Raw genomic sequence first — 17,689 nt, 5'->3', positions numbered from 1 at the left:
GGGTACAAATGTAGGTTTTTGGTAAAAGCAAAGTGGCATAAAATGAAGTTTTGGAGAGCAGGGGACACCTGTACTCCTCTCTCCAATATAAATGCCGAAGCCCTGTATCCAAACAACACTATCAGTTGTTTTACCTCATAGAGGCGCTAAAGACAGTCAACTCTTAAAAACAGGCTTGACTGTCTCAGACTCTAATGAGTCTCAGCAAAAAAAATCTCTCACTCGTTAATGCATTCCCCTTCTTCTAGCCCTTCTAGTCTGTATTCTTTACATACCAACTAGAACGACCTTTTAGAAACAATCATGTCCATCTTGTGCTCAAAATCTACCATAGGATTCCCGTCTCACTCAGAAATAAACAGGTCTACAATGTTTTACAGGTTCTGCCTGCCACCTCTCTAACTTTATCTCCTACTACGCCTTCTCTTGGATGAATCTATTTCAACAATATGGCCCCCTGCTTTTGCTCAAATACACCAAACAGGCCCCCTTTCTGGGGCCTTTCCACTTGCTCTTTCCTCTTCATAAAATGCTCCCCACCCAGATATATTGAATGGTCTTTCCCTTAATTTCCTTTAGGTTTCTGTTGAAATGTCATCTTACAGTGGAGGTGTTTATTATCTGCTCTTTTTCCAACAGATTGAAAAATCCATGAGAATAAGGATGTAATCTATTTTGTTCACTGTTAAGTATTTGTTACCTAGAAAAGTGAATGACACAAATAGGTACTAATAAATATGCATGGAAAAATGAATGTATAAAATGGAAATAAGATCAGTTTAATAAAAGTGAGGCTGAAACTGGTTCCCTATTTGTTAGCTTATCATTCCTTTTAAAAATAATAATCAAAACCAATTTTCTAAATAACCATACTTTTTTTGAAATTCTGTGAGGAGCGGTGAGAGATGAGATTGCAAAAGACTCTATAAGCTAGACAACTACTCCAAAACAGCAAAAATTATTAACTTTTAAAGAAACTTAAATCCTGACTAGGCTTGGTAGCTAAACCAACACTGACCTCATATACCCATTAATGGTGAAATGACCTGAACGCATGTTCTAAGACAAATAACTTTGTATTCATTATAGTACACTCTATACTACAGTACTAGAAAAGGAATTTTAAATAATTAAATATGTTCCAAAAATATTCATATACTCAGCATGATGCTGGGATATTTATAAATGTGGTCAGAAACGTCATTAATCTCTTGATTCACACCCTTCTCTTTTGTATTTCCTTAACCAGTCACTCTTCACAATAATTTCTACCTCATCAGTATTTCAACTAACTATCCACTTGTTCTCTTCATGTATATACAGTGCCGTGGTTCAGGTATTGTGTATTGCTTGTTCATCTTTTATGTTTCCATTTCAATCCACAGTTAACATTGACCGCCCACTTATCTTGCCATAAACACAAGCTGAATCACATCCATTCATTCCATAAATGTTATCCTTTGCTGCTTTAGGAATAACATTCACACTCCTGAGTATGGCATTCTTCAAGGTGGCCTTGATCTACCCTTTCAGCTTCAGTACGTATTATATCGCTTCAAAAACTCAATGCCCTCAATCTCATCAGGGTATTAATCACTCCCCAAACATATCAAATTCATATTCTACTGTTCCCTACCCCAGGAGATCCCCCATCATCTAACCCCTAACCTAATAAAATTTCTAATTTTGATTCAGCCAAAGATCAAATGCCTCCTCCTCTGAGCAGTGTTCTCCATTAAGTAAGTCTAAATTAATTGCACTTCTTGAGAAGTTTATATGCACTTACTCTGCCTTAAACACTGTTAGCTGTTTTCATTTATGTTCTAACAATAAAACTTATTAATAGGGAGCATACCTTGTTCATATCTATGTTGTTTTGGTACTTAGGAGAAGTATATTCTGCTTTCAAATGTTTACTGAATGCCTAAGCACATAAAAAATTAAGGCATTTGTGTAACTGTCATAAGAATTCAGTAGCTATGGATGGATTAAAAAGAAGATACCCTGGGATACCTGGGTGGCTCAGTGGGTTAAAGCCTCTGCCTTCCGCTCAGGTCATGATCTCAGGGTCCTGGAATGGAGCCCCACATTGGGCTCTCTGCTCGGCAGGGAGCCTGCTTTCCTTCCCCTCTCTCTGCCTATTTGTGATCTCTGTTTGTCAAATAAATAAATAAATAATCTTTAAACCAAGCATAAATAAATAAATAAATAAATAAGGCGCCCAAAATAAAAAAGTTATGTCTAGCAGTCTAAGTAGATAAAGAATTAGTAAAATAATACTTATTTTTTAAACAAAATATTATTTTTGAAAGCAGATGGCAAATATGTTGGAGGAAACCTCTCAAGTGACCTAGTAGGCGCAGCTTCCAAAACAATCTAGTAAGCTCCCACAGATAGCTTCTATAAATTCTGGGAAAAATACAAACGTAAAACAACTACTTAGAGGCTCTGGGGAGTGAAAAAATTAACAGGCTTACTTAGATGATAACATAAATGTGGAAGAAATGACTAGAATGAGTGACTTTCTCTTTTTAACAGTTTTTAAGGATCAAAATAGGTGATCTTCTTGTTCTCAAAGCTTTTATCCTGTACATACATAAGAGGTAGCCACAGCATGCAGGAACGAAAGTTCCAATAAATGTCTTTCTAGCTTGAAGAGGTCAGAGCCAGAACAGCCCTAGTCATTACAAAGTAATGACAAAATCCCAATAAGAGATGTAGAAAAGAGGAGTCCCAAACTTTGGTATATCTCTATGCCAGTCTTGGCAGAGCCCTGAAGCACATATTCACCGGGCAAGACAAGGCAATATGTAGTTGAGACTAAAAAAAATCAAGTTAAGATTTGAACAGGTGCCAAGCTCAGGCAACAAAGAGTTTGTACTTTAAGTCTAAATCCAATTAATGGCTCACTAGAACAAAGAAATCCAAACTCTTTTGAGGAACATGAAAGAAAACAAAATTTCCATACAAATAACATTCACAGATACCCATAATACAATCCCAAATTCCTTGATAATGAAATGTGACCCAATCTCAAAGGAAAAGATAATCAAGGGAGGCCAACCTCAAATGGCCCAGACATTGAGATTTTTCAGACAAGGACATTAAGGCAGTTACTATAATATGCTTAATGAGGTAAAGGACATATGCTCATAATACAAGAAAAGACTAAAAATCTAACAGATAAAGAAAACAAACGACAAGATGTAAGCCTTACAAATAAAAATTAAAATCTCTAAAATCTTAAAAACAACAACAACAACAAACCAAAAAACTTCCAGGATGAGTTTAAGGGAGGAATGGTGATGACAGAGGAGTGAGTATAAATATGATGACTGCTCAATAGAAATAATTCAATTTGATAAAAAGAGAAAAATATTAAAAGAAAAATAAACAGGCCCTTAGAAACCTAAGGGAAGATGTTAAAAAGTCTAACATAGGCATAGTGACAGAACAGAGAACAGGAAAAAAAATGTTAAAGAAATAATGGCCAAAAATTCCACAAATGTGGTAAGAGACATAAACTTACCAATTATAGGCATTCAGTGAGCTTAAATAGGATAAATGTGAAAAGCCCCACACCTAGACAAATAACAAACTTCTAACCAAAAATACACAGAAAATGTTGAAAGTGGTAAAAGAGACATATTACAAACAGAGAAACTGCAATTCAAATTACTGCAGAGTTATCTCCAGAAACTATGGATGTCAATACATATGGAAACATATCTTTAAGGTAAGGGGAGTAGAGAAGAACTCGGGTGGCTCAGTTGTTTAAGCGTTTGATTCGGCTCAGGTTATGATCCTGGGGTCCTGGGATGAAGCCCCAAATCAGACTCCCTGCTCAGCTGGGAGTCTGTTTCTCCCTCTGCCCCTCACCCACTTGTGTTTTCTCTCTTTCTCTTTCTCTCAGATAAATAAAATCTTAAAAAAACAAAATTAAAAAAAAAATAAAGGGGAGTGGGGGGGGTATCAGCCAAAATACAAATATCCCTCAAGAATGGAGATGAAATCCATTTTCAAAAAAAAAAATAAAAGAAACTGCAGTACAATAAATACTAAAAAAAGTTTTTCGAGTTGAAACAAATGTTATGAGAGAGAAACTTGGAAACTGAGGAAGGAAAGAAGAGCACCAGAAATAGTAAATATAAAAAACTGTATTTTCCTTTCAACTTTGTTAAAACATTTATATAAAAAATTACAGGCATACTGTTGTGCTTCACAGATACTGTATTTATACTGTATTTATTACAAACTGAAGGTTTGTGCCAACCCTACACTGAATAAGTCTATCTGCACCATTTTTCCAACACCATTTGCTCACTTCATGTTTCTATGTCATATTTTGGTAATTCTTGCACTATGTCAAACTATTTCCACTATTATATTTATTATGATGATCTGTGATCAGCGATCTTTGATGTTACTATTTTAACTCTGCTCTGTAGAGTTGCTGCACCCATATACGATGGTAAACTTAATAAATGTTTTGGTGTTGCAAGTGCTCCACAAACCTACCACTCCCCAACTCTCTCACTCTTCTCATTCTCCATCTCCTCAGGCCTCCCTGTTCCTTCACACAACAATATTGAAATTAGGCCAATTAAGAACCTTACAATGGCCTGCAAGTGTTTGAGTGAAAGAAGAATAATAGCACGTATCTCACTTTACATCAAAAGCAAGAAATGAATAAACTGGGGCACCTGGATGGCTCAGTGGCTCAGTGGGTTAAGCCTCTACCTTTGGATCGGGTCATGATCCCAGTGTCCTGGGATCAAGCCCTGCATAGGGCTCTCTGCTCCGCAGGGAGTCGGCTTCCTCCTTTCTGCCTGCCTGCCTCTCTGCCTACTTGTGATCTCTGTCTCTCAAATAAATAAATAAAATCTTTAAAAAAAAAAAAAAAAGAAATGAAATGAATAAGCTTAGTGAGGAAGGCATGTCGATATCCCAAGAAAGGTCTAAAGCTAGGTCTCCTTGCCAAACAGTTAGCCAAACTGTGAATACTAAGGAAAAGTTCTGGAAGGAAATTACAAGTACTTTTCCAGAGAATACATGACTGATGAGAAAGCAAAACACCCTTATTGTTGATATAAAGATTTAGTGGTCTGGATAGAAGACCAAAGCAATCGCAACATTCCCTTAGGCCAAAGCCTAATTCAAAGCAAGGCCTTGGGGGTATAGCTCAGGGGTAGAGCATTTGACTGCAAAGCAAGGCCTTAACTCTCTTTAGGTCTCTAGGGGCTGAGAAAGATGAAGGGGCTGCACAAGTCAATGTAGCAGAGACTGGTTCGTAAGGTTTAAGGAAGAAAGCCATCCTCACAATATAAAAGTGTAAGGTAAAGCAGCAAGTACTGATGCAGAAACTGCAACGGCTATCCAGAAGATCCAGCTTATATAATTAAGAAAGGTGGTTATAGCACTGGGTATTATATAAGACTGAAAAATCACTGACCTCTACCTCTGAAACCATTAATACATTGCATGTTAATTAATTGAATTTATATTTTAAAAATTTTAAAAAAAGAATGCAAGAGGACGGTGGAACCCAGAATTTGTGTTTTTGTTGCCACAGAAAATACTTCGTCTTAGAGATGAATTAATGTTTCTATTTCTGAACAACAAAAACATTTGATAACTTTTAATTAAAAGGCTCTCTTGGCTTAAAAAAAAAAAGCTATAGTAAACAACAGATTTCCAATGTAGATGAAACAGCCTTATTTTGGAAAAAGATGCCATCTAGGACTTTCACAGATGGAGGCCTGGCTTCAAAGCTTCTTAGAATAGGCTGACTCTCCTGTTAGGGGCTAATGAAGCTCGTGACTTTCAGTTGAAGCCAATGGTCATTTACCATTATGAAAATCCTAGGGCCCTTAAGAATTATGCTAAATATACTCTGCCTGTGCTCTGCAAATGGAATGACAAAGTTGGATGACAGCCTGTTTACAACATGGTTTACTGAATATTTTGAGCCCACTGCTCAGAAAAAAAAGGATTCCTTTCAAAATATTACCTCTCATTGACAATGATGCACCTGGTCATCCAAGAGCTCTGATGGAAATGCACAATGAGACTAATGTTTTCATGCCTGCTCACCCACCACATCTATTCTGCAGCCATGGATCAATAAGTAATTTCAATTTTCAAGTCTTACTATTGAAAAAATACATTTTGTAAGGCTAGAGCTGCCATAGATAGCAAGTCTGATGGATCTGTGCAAAGTCAACGGAAAAACCTTCTGGAAAGGATTCACCATTCTAGATGTCATTAAGAATATGCATGATTCAATGAGAAGAGGTCAAAAATATCAATATGAACAGGGGTTTGAAAGAAGTTGATTCTAACCTCATGAATGACTTTGACCAGTTCAAGACTTCAATGGAGGAGGTTACTGCAGATGTGGAAATAGCAAGAGAACTAGAATTAGAGAAGTGCATTCTGAAGATGTGACTGAACTGCTGTAATCTCATGATAACATTTTAACAGAAGAGGAGCTACTTCTTATGGATGAGCAAAGAAAGTGGTTTCATGAAATGGAATCTACTGGTGAAGATACTGTGAAGATTGCTGAAATGACAACAAAGGATTTAGAATATTACAAAAAAACTTAACTTGATAAAACAGCAGGGTCTAAAAAGACTGACTCGTAATTTTTAAAGTCTTACTGTGGGTAAAGTACTATCAAACAGCATCAGATGATACAAAGAAATCTTTGGAAAAGGAAGTGGCAATTGACAGCAAACTTTACTGTCATTTTCAGAAACTGCCCTAACCTTCAGCAACGATCACGCTGATCAGTCTGCAAGTCAAACCAGTCAAAAGTCAAAGCAAGAACCTCTACCAGCAAGAAGATGACAAACTGCTGAAAGCGGATGATGGTTAGCATTTTTTAGCAGTATAGTATTTTTAAATTAAGGTGTGTACATTTTTTTTTAGACATAATGCTATTGCACACTTAACAGACTACACTATAGTGTAAATTTAACTTTTAGATGCACTGGAAAAGCAAATCATTTGACTCAGTTTATTGCAATATTCACTTTATTGTGGTGGGTGGAAATAAACCCACAATATCTCCAAGAAGTGCCTGCATAACATTCTCTCATAGGAGTTAAAACAGAGGTAATACAAATGAAAAATACAGCATAAAGGAAGGCAGGGCCATGGGTAAACAGGCTTGTAAAGTCACAAGATTTCTGCACTTTACGTGAACTGGTACCAATATAACTCTAAATAGACTGTGAGAAGCTAATGATGTGTATTAACATCCTTAGAGAAGCTACCAAAAAAAAGCAGAGCATTGCTCAAAAGCTAACAAATAAATTAAAAGGAGTCCTAGAAACAGTCATATCTAAAAGAAAGAACCAAAGTACAATCCAACAAAATACAGAGAAAAACAGAAAAAAAAATCAGTATCCCTAAATCCAACGACACAATTAAACATTCCATTTTTGTCTACGGAGGAAGACAGAGAAGCAATCAGATACTACTCCTTTCAATGAGAGCACACCTCATTGCTCTGTGCGCTCATAAAGTTCATGGTGCTGCTCTTTCGAACAAGACAATTATATCTGGGTTTGGTGGTGGGGAAAGAAGATGAAAGCACTACAACTGTACTTTTACATTAAACAAAAAACATACAGTAGCATACCGATGTGAAAACTGCATACATAGGTTTTTAGTTTGTTTGTTTTTATAGTACCCATTAGGATCATAAGTCAGTACCAATAAAGCAGCTTCTGCATAACTATCAAGTACATTTTAGTGGATTTTTGCTGATTACCTAACACAATTCACTATTTAAAAACAGCTGTGTGAGCAATTACTATTCTTAACTTAATTCCACAAACAATTCTATTCATTTCCTGTAATGAGGCCTGTGTACTCCCTGCGTTCAAGTCTTAGACCATTAATTCCTGCAATGGCAACACACTGTGAGTCTGAGAACTCCGTAAGAATTTTCCTTCATATTTTTCCCTATGTTTAAAAATCTCTTCCTCGGGGCGCCTGGGTGGCTCAGTGGGTTAAGCTGCTGCCTTTGGCTCAGGTCATGATCTCAGGGTCCTGGGATCGAGTCCCGCATCGGGCTCTCTGCTCAGCAGGGAGTCTGCTTCCTCCTCTCTCTCTCTACCTGCCTCTCCATTTGCTTGTGATTTCTCTCTGTCAAATAAATACATAAAATCTTTAAAAAAAAGAAAAAAATCTCTTCCTCATATATCCTTTAAACTATGACTCATTTCTCTCTAGACTCAACAAAAATTTACATTGACCACTTGCAGTAGTCCTCACATTTTATTCACTCACTCATTAATGAATCTCATGCAACTATCTAGTCTCCTTCTAGACCACAGCAGCAAATGCCAGGCACACAGAAAGCTCTCAAACAAATATTTGTTTATAAGGTAAAACTGAACTTTTTTAAAACACCAAAGGTTATCCTAAAATAAAACACAAAGGTCCTCTGTTGGTCTTTGTTTCTTACATCTCTGTATCAGAGGTCAGCAAACTTCTGTGAATGGCCATAAAGTTAATATTGTAGGCTTTATGGATACACTCGCCCTACAACTATTCAACCGTATTATGTAGTACAAAAGCAGCCACGGATAAAATATAAACAAATGAAGAGTGGCTGTGTTCCAATAAAGCTTTATTTATAAAAAATAGGTGACAGACCATGGATCATATTTTGCCTACCTCTACCCTACGGCATTTAATCCTGTTAACCACCATGCCTCTCTGGGATTTGCTGACATTAACCTTTTGACCTTTATTTTTGAACAGTTATTGCTTCTTCTACTGTGTGAAAATTAAAAATACCTGCTCTTCGTCCCATGTTCTTCTCATTTTATGCTCCATCCTTTGGAAAACTAATTCAGTTTTATGATTTTGACTGTCTCCTCCAAATGACGTTTCCAATGCACATTCCCAGCCTTAATCTCAGTTCTGTATTTTGGGTCTTAAATCATCAAATTCTTGCTGGAAACTTTCACTTGGTTTTCCTGCCATCACCTAAACCCCATTATATATCTTAATACCATATTCTCTGTATGTCCTTCATCTCTTCCTCCTATGCCTCTGGACCTTAATTATTAATATTTCTAATACTACAGGTAATGCTATATAGTTCAGATCAACCAGACTTATAAACTGGCATCATCTTTGATTCTGCCTTCTCTTCTCCCTCTCTATTCCTATACTGAGTATTCCTTCTGAATGTCTCCTTGAGGCAGCCTTTCTGTTCCCTTTTATTCTGGGATTTCATGATACACTAGAGTCTCTCTGAAGCTTCCTAAAACAGTACTACACAACATTTCACTAGCTTAGAATATCCTGTTCAAGTAATCTTCCTAAAACAACCCTTTAAAACACATTACCCGAGATTTTAAAAGTAAGCAGTTTCAGTGCCCCACTACCAAGAAAATAAATCCCAAATTCTTCAATCTGAAATGGAATATTTAATCATCTGTTCTACAAATGTTTACTGTCAGTTGTGCTGGGTTTTGTTCTTCCTAGTTCAAAGCCTTTGAAGACCCAGTTACAATGGCCTCTTTCCTTCTAATCCTAGGAGTCAAAAAACTTACTAATTTCTTATTATGGCATACACACTCATGGTTTAGGGAGGATTCTAGGCACTGATGATACAGAAATGCACAAGACACAGTAACCCCACCTTCAAGCACCTGTCATTCAGTGGCTTATCATTCAAACTCTCAACTGTAACCATTAGGCATATTTATAATACATAGTATTTCTTATTATTTCTCTTGGCACTTCTATCTCCTCTATACTTAAGTGTTATTGGTTTAATGCTCACTTTCAATTTCACCTTTGCTGTACAATTTGCCCAACCTCATTAATCTTTACTCAGTCCTCTTCAACACTTTTACTGAACTTAAAAATCTACGTCACACACCACAAAAGTTGTAACTGTTAAAAGTAAACACCATTTAACAAGCAGCCTCCAATTATTTTAAGAGTACATTCAGTTCTGGGGTGCCTAGGTGGCTCAGTGGGTTAAGCCTCTGCCTTCAGCTCAAGTCACAATCTCAGAGTCCTGGGATCAAGTCCCGCATCAGGCTCTCTGCTCAGCGGGGAGCCTGCTCCCTGCCCCACCCTGCCTGCCTCTCTGTCTGCTTGTGATCTCTGTCAAATAAATAAATAAAATCTTAAAAAAAAAAAAAAGGAGTACATTCAGTTCTTACACTGTATCACCTATAGTGCTAAATACATACAACAGTTCAATTAAAAAAAAGTTTTTATACACAAAATAACACTGGAAGTTAATATAAGGGCAGGTTTTCTAGTGGCAGGTATAGCTTTTTACTTAACTTATACTGACTCTCCCCAGTCTCACTTAACAGTAGGAGTTTGCAAGGGAGCCTTCAAAAAGGACATAATTGATGACCAAGACACAAAAGCAACCACATTAAGAAGACTCTTAGCTGAGCCCCTGGCTTGTGTTCTCCACAAGCATGTATATTTACTATAGTAACATATAAGCAAAAATCAGCACCATGTATGGATTTCTAAATTTTGAACTCTCATAATTAAAGCTTAACCCATAAAAAAATAATTGAACTTAAGTCATTTGAAAATATCTACAACTTAAAAGATGAGTAATTCGATCAAAAACCTACCATAGCAAACACCTTTGGGGCTGTTAAAACTAGCTGAAAAACTTGGTCTCTGCCTTTGTAAATAAATCATACCACTTTTGAAATCTTTACCTCAGAGTATTTTTAGTTTAAAATAGAGGAGTGTTTATCAAAAGTATTTATCAGCAATGAAAAACACACACTAACAATGACTTCCATTAAATAATTATATAATCTTGACATAAAAATAAGATCTGTACACCAAATCTTACACTTTAGAAAATTGGCAGTTTCTTCAAAGATTAAAATATACATACCCTATGACACAACAATCTATCCCTAGGTATTTTCCCAAGTCACAGTGAGGAAAAACATACAGTCACAAGAAAACTTTTACACTCATATTAAGGACAGCATTCATATCAGCTAAAACTGAAAACAATCCAGATAACCATCACTTTATTTAAAAAAAAAAAAAAAAGAAAAGAAAAAGAAAGGGGCACCTGGGTGGCCAGTCAGTTAAGTGTTGCCTTCAGCTCAGGTCATGATTCCAGGGCCCTGGAACTGAGCCCCATGTGGTGCTCCCTGCTTAACTGAGAATCTGTTTCTCCCTCCCTCACCTCTGGCTTGTGGTCACTCTCTCAAATAAATAAAAACCTTTTAGAAAGAAAGGGGGGGGGCGGCCAGAGGGAGAGAAGGAAAGAAATAATAAAAAAATCTATATAGTTTATCCATTTAAACCAATCCCATTCAGCAATACAAAGACATGGACTAGGGGTACATACAACAACATGCATAAATCTCAGTAACCATATGCTTAATAATAGAAATCAGATTCCATTCAGATGCTGATCTAAAAACAACAAAATCACAGTGATAAAAATAAAGACAGTGCTTGCTTCTGCTGTAGAGTAGACTAGGAAGTAGTGCAAGGGATAATTATGGAATAAAAAAAAAAGTTTATCAAACAAAATATTCTAGTGACCAGTTTTCTAAGGTATTCAATTGAAAATAACAATTATAAACTATGGACAAAATTTTTTAAAAACTATTTGAAGGCAAGGAAGAGTGAGCAAAAGGCAGAAATTGGAAAGAACCTGAAGAGTGAAAAAATAAACCAGATTCACTGACTAAGATCCAAATCTATCAGGTTTGTCTAATGAAGACACCCCATAGCCAGTATGGCATATCATGGTTGAACAAGCAGAAAGCTACTATCTTCTTTGTTTAAGAAGCCAAAAAACAGAATTTGGGAAATGCCAGTGTGGCTGGAAAGTAAGGAGGGGAAGCATAGAAAGGATAAAGTCAAGCCACAGATTTGACTTTGGGGAAGGTACAAAGATTTACATTCAAATCCTTGGCTGACCTAACAACATAAATACAGGGGACAACAGAAGAAACCCAACTGAGAGCAATGCCTAGAAGGCTAAAATAACTGATCATAGATTTCATCTACGGGTACCACAGAGGAAACTAATCAGGGATGCTTGGTAAATAATTTGGGCTTTCTACAAACCTGTTCTAACAGAGCATAAAACCAAGCCTCCAGATAATTGACCAATAATGTAACTACTTACCAGAGCAAAAAACAAAACTCTATAGAGAGAAACCAAAACTTCTACAGCACATCTCGTACATTTTCTAATACAAAATAAAAAATTAACACAGGAATGGAGAAATAAAAATATGACCTCTAGCCCAGGAAAAACAATCCATACATCGAGATCACAGATGTTGGAATCAGGAGGAAAGAATTTTAAAGCAGCTATTATATATTCAAAGACTTTAAGAGAAAGATGGTCAAAATGAATGGACAAAGACACTCTCAGCAGAGAAAATGGAAATATATTTGAAAATGGAAATTCTAATGCTCATTTCAGCAGCACATACACTAAAACCAGAATGATACAGATAAGATTATCATGACCCCTACACAAGAAGACATGAAAACTTGTGAACCACTACCCAATAAAAAAAAGAAAGAAAGAAAATCTAAATGGCAATTGTAGAATTTAAAATCGTATTAACTGAAATAAAAATTCACTGAATAAACTAAATGAACTGGAACCAGAAGAAGAACCTGTTAAGTGAAAATGGATAGGAATCAATAAAAAATTATTCAATATGAAGTTGAAAAAAAATTCGAGAAAAGAAACAGCACCTCAACTACTTGTTAAACAATATTAAATGGTCTAAAATAAATGTAATCAGAGTATGAGAAGTATATGAGAAAATGATGCAGAATATACATCTGAGGGAAAAAACTGCAAAAATGTCCCCAAATCTGTGGAAAACATCACTGAATATATGCAAATCCAATGATCTCAGTAATCTCTAAGCAGGAAAAATACAAAGCAAACCTCAATAATACACACAATCATCAAATGGCTAAACGCAAACACAAAGAAAGAAATCTTAAATTCAACCAGAAGGAAGACAAATTACATAAGGGGAAAGTGACATAAAGGCTGACCACACATCAAAAACAATGGAGGCAAGAGACAATAAAATGACATCATTAAAGTTCTAAGAGGAAAAGAGAAAGTCGTCTGAAGTAACTGCTTAGAGATCTGAAGTACAAGAAATACTAAAGTCTTCATGCTGAAGAAAATGACACCAGGGGAGCCTGGGTGCCTCAGTGGGTTAAGTAAGCCTCTGCCTTCAACTCAGATCATGATCTTAGGGTCCTGGGATGGAGCCCCGAATTGGGCTCTCTGCTCAGCAGGCAGCCTGCTTCCCTCCCCCCGCACCTACCTCTCTGCCTACTGTGATCTCTGTCAAATAAATAAATAAAATCTTTTAAAAAAGAAAAAGAAAAAAACAACACCAGATAAGATTTGGACCCACAAGAAGGAAAGAACAGAAATGGTAGTTACATAAGGATAAATGACTATTTTTCCTCAATTTTCTTTAAAGTGCACAGGATTATTAAAAGCAGAAACTATGAAGCTGTTTTGAAAACTTTAAAATAGTCTTATGACAAAGAATAAAAAGAGGCAAATGAAATAATTCTTGACAAGATTCTTAATTTTGTCTTGATATGGTAAATATAAAGTTCACATAGACTGTAATGAATGTATACTTTAATCCCTAGAGCAACTCTTAAAATAATTAAAAGAGGTACAGCTAAAAACTCATTCAGGAAATTAAATTGGAATACAAAAATATATTTGATTAACCAAAAAGAAGTGAGAAAGGCAAGAACCAAGGCACAAAAAAATTAAATAACATGATAAAACTAAGTATAACATATCAATAAGAATTCAAGTATTGGAAAGAGGGTAGAGCAACTAGAACTCTCGTACATTGCTGGTGGGAGTATAAAATAGTGAAATCACTTTGGAAAAAATCTTTAGCAATTTTTTAAAAAGTTACGTATTTCTATATACGCTGAGAGATTCCACTCTTCATATTTACCCCAGAGAAATAAAAACATTTAAGTTTGCAAACTGAATTACCGAAGACTGTTTCTAACAGCCTCATTCATAATAGCCAAACACTTTAAAATATTTCTAATGACTGCAGACACCTAAATGGATAAATATATGATGATTTACTAACACAATGGAACACTGCTATTCAGCAAAAAGAACGTAGTGCTATACACAACTTGGGTGAGTCTTTTTAGCAAAGAAGCCAGACACAGAAGAGAACATACTATTGTGATTCCATTTACATAATATTCTAGAAGTGGCAAAACTAATCTATGGTAATAAAATAAGAATGATCATTGTTTGTTAAGTGACGGAGTGTTTCTAAGGGGCCATAAGAAAATTTTCTGAGGTGCTACGGGTTAGGTTTCCTGGGAACCAGACTCTTAGATGGATTATTTGCATTCAAGAAGTCCACTGGGAAGTGCTCTCATGGGCAATACCTATGACAAGTTGAAGGAAGCACAAGCGGGTACACGAAGTAGTCGAATTGTGATGTGATAGCCACAAATGCCTTAGGCTATCACATAGGGAGTCCCCAACCTGGGACGGGCCTTAGAAACCGTCCCAAATTACAGCAAGTGGACCAAGAGCTTTATACCTCTCCCCCTACCCTACCACTGCATTGTCAAGTCACTGGATATACCCAGTAGGTGTGACAAGATCAAGATAGCTCCCTTCAGCAGAAGACAACTCTTAAACTCTTTTTGGTCAGAGTTGTTCACCAACATTCCCAGCAGCTTCTTGAAAAATAAGTGTTCAATTCTGGAAGCATTCCACTGTATTCATAACATGGCATGAGAGTAATGTTTTCATCTCAGATGAGGTACTGATTATACGGGTGTGTATACATTTATCAAGCTCACTGAACTGTACATTTAAGATCCATTTAGGGCACCTGAGTGGCTCAGCTGGTTAAGCACTGGACTCTAGATTTCAGCTCAGGTCATGATCTCAGGGCTGTGAGATCGAGCACTAGACTGGGCTCCACACTGGGCATGGAGCCCGCTTAAGATCTTCTCTTTCCCGGTGGACCTGCGTGGTTCAGTCGGTTGGGATTCGGACTGTTGATTTTGGCTCAGGTCATGATCTTGGGGTCCTTGGGCCCTGAGTTGATGAGCTCCACGCTCATAGGGGAGTCTGTCTGGGATTCTCTTTCTCCCTCTCCCTTTGCCCCTCTCCTGGCTCACACCCTCTCTCTAAAAAATAAATAAAACAAATCTTAAAAGGAAAAAAAAAAAAAAAGATTCTCTCTCCTTCTCCCCTTACCTCTCCCCTCCTTCAAAGTCCATTTATTTCACTGTGTGTAAATTCTATCCCAAAAGAGGTCCCCCCCACTACATGCTTTAAAAATGTTATACTCTTTTTCTGTCTTTCAGATATTTCCAAAGATTTATTGCATGAAGGCAATTTACACTGTGAAGGGCAAAATACTATTTTAAATCAGTATCAGATTAAAGGTGACTTTTATCACATTATGAACACACATGGTTCTGTGCACATATAACTATAAATTTGTAGGTTCCCAGGTGAGAAACAGTTTATAAGTAAGTGAAATACCAGCAAATTATGTTCACTAACAATGCTAAGTTAGTAGAAACCAAAATGATATACTGAAAAACTACACAAATGACAGTAAATGCATGCCTTTTTTCAAAAACAGGAAAGAAGATTTGTTGGTCTTTCACCATGGTTACACCTTACTGAAAGGACATAAATAGTGGCTTAAAGTTGGTAAGTCCTTCCAATTACACCCAGGAAATAAACTTAAATTAAAGGGTGAAAAGGTAAATGCAAAGTTATTTTTGAAAATTTAATGCAAGTCAAATGTAGAAAAATTCATGTTTTAAAAATATGTGTTTTAGGGGCACCTGGGTGGCTCAGTGGGTTAAAAATATGTGTTTTACACTCAATATTTAAGAGAAAGGTATTTCTCAACTGAAGCTAAAGTTCTGTTTATAAAATGTTCAGAAATATTTGTTTTCCTTCATGATCCACACAAAACAGAAGGGGGGGGAATTAAGTATACTTTTGTAATACTTTTGTGCTACTGCAATAACATAATACTCCTAAAAGTTGATCTTCAATTTCTGCTCAATGTGAAAATCTCTATAACCCATTAATTTGCGGTCATTTACCTCCATTACAATTTCTTATATTAAGCATCTCTATTAAATTACTCAATTTATTACTTCAAAATAGGTTTAAGTATATGAAATTATTACCTTGTAATAGGTTTAAGTATATGAAATTATTACCTTGTTAGTCTTTTTGAAAACAAGATGGTAATCAAGATACACATAGAAGACAGTCTATCCTAATGGAATTGTTCATAGACCCACATCTTTGCTAACCTTAAAATACAGGGAAAGGGCTAGAATCTCACAACTTTATTTTATAAAAATCTATGTAAAAACCTGTTTGTACTCCTGAGTATCATTTAAAATGTTTTCTCAGTATCATTTAGAATACCTTTCAAGTATATAAAACCCTATGGAGAAAGTGGTCAGTGATAAAATGCTGGCAAAATACTTTTATTGGCAATATTTCCTAAAGCAGGAACCCCATTCATTCTGACTTTGTCCTATGGCTTCAGGGTGAGTTAGTCATCATTATCATGTTAAAATCCTTAGGACTTTCAACCCAAAGAATCTGTAAAGATGAAATGCATAGTTTAAATAGATTTCTGCCCAAGAGCAAGGAACTAGACTTGGATTCTTGACTTCCTCAATTATTTCATTTACAAGAGAGAAGAAAAAATGGGCAAATATGAGGAGTTCATAAATTGCTCAGAGCTGCTTTAGGAAAGAAGAGGAAGAAAAACATCAGCATACTTTGATTTCACAGTAATTAAAAACAGATCTGTATCTTCCAGTAACTCATAAAGTGAAGACACACTCAATTCTAAGTGGTATACACCCGTCAATCTCAAAGTAGGAAGGTTTGAACTGTATTGACTTATCCAATTCTGTATCCAAACACAATATCAAGTATCTTAGTTGTTTGGTGTTCCTCCCATCACTTTTCAATATTCAAACCCCTGATCTACCTTCTTCCCCTGACTTTTCTTCAAAACCACATTCTTATCTGATCAGATTGAGTTCCAAATCTCCTGCTGTCCCAGAAAAACTTCTCGATTTCTCCCTTGGTACATGGGTGTGTATACATCTGTCAAGCTCACTGAACTGTACATTTAAGAAAAAGATATTTATTGGCAGTGTGAAGAAAACCTAATATATTCTAAACATTTAATATATTCTTTCCAGAAATTTAAAAGTACCAGAAAAACTAGATCTAGCTGATTTCCTTCCATATCCAATTTCTCTCATTAGTCTCTCACTTTGTCTTCAGCGTTTACAAAGAACAAAATACACATAGTAAACAAACAAAAAAAAAAGCCGTTATCAGGAAAATATGCTTTATAGGGCACTGGACCTAAGTACAATCTCTGACTTTTCCATTTACTAGGCATATGACAACTCTATTAAGACTATTTCATTCTCAAAAACTGGAAGTTGCTAATAGTACATAATGCATAGACTAAGGATGAGAATGAAATGATACCTACAAGGCACTTAATATAGCATCTGTCACATAGTAAATGCTCAATAAATGTAAGCTGTCTGAAACTTCAGAAATGTCTTTTTCATTCTCATTGTGGGAGGA

The 17,689-nt window shown here is 36.1% G+C and overlaps 1 protein-coding gene and 1 non-coding gene across 5 annotated transcripts in view; one reads left to right on the top strand and one right to left on the bottom strand.

The window, feature by feature from the left end:
• Positions 1–17,689, bottom strand: part of TCF12 (transcription factor 12) — a 392,538-nt gene that overhangs the window by 234,877 nt on the left and 139,972 nt on the right. The window lies entirely within an intron of this gene.
• LOC123388251 lies at positions 12,460–12,565 on the top strand. The gene has a single exon (XR_006602806.1). It is a non-coding gene; the product is annotated as a U6 spliceosomal RNA (small nuclear RNA).

Source organism: Mustela putorius, unplaced genomic scaffold (genome assembly GCF_011764305.1).
Source record: "Mustela putorius furo isolate JIRA1106 unplaced genomic scaffold, ASM1176430v1.1 tig00003896_pilon_pilon_pilon, whole genome shotgun sequence".
In the NCBI taxonomy this organism is placed as follows: Eukaryota; Metazoa; Chordata; class Mammalia; order Carnivora; family Mustelidae; genus Mustela; species Mustela putorius.
This window is presented reverse-complemented; position numbering and strand designations above follow the sequence as displayed.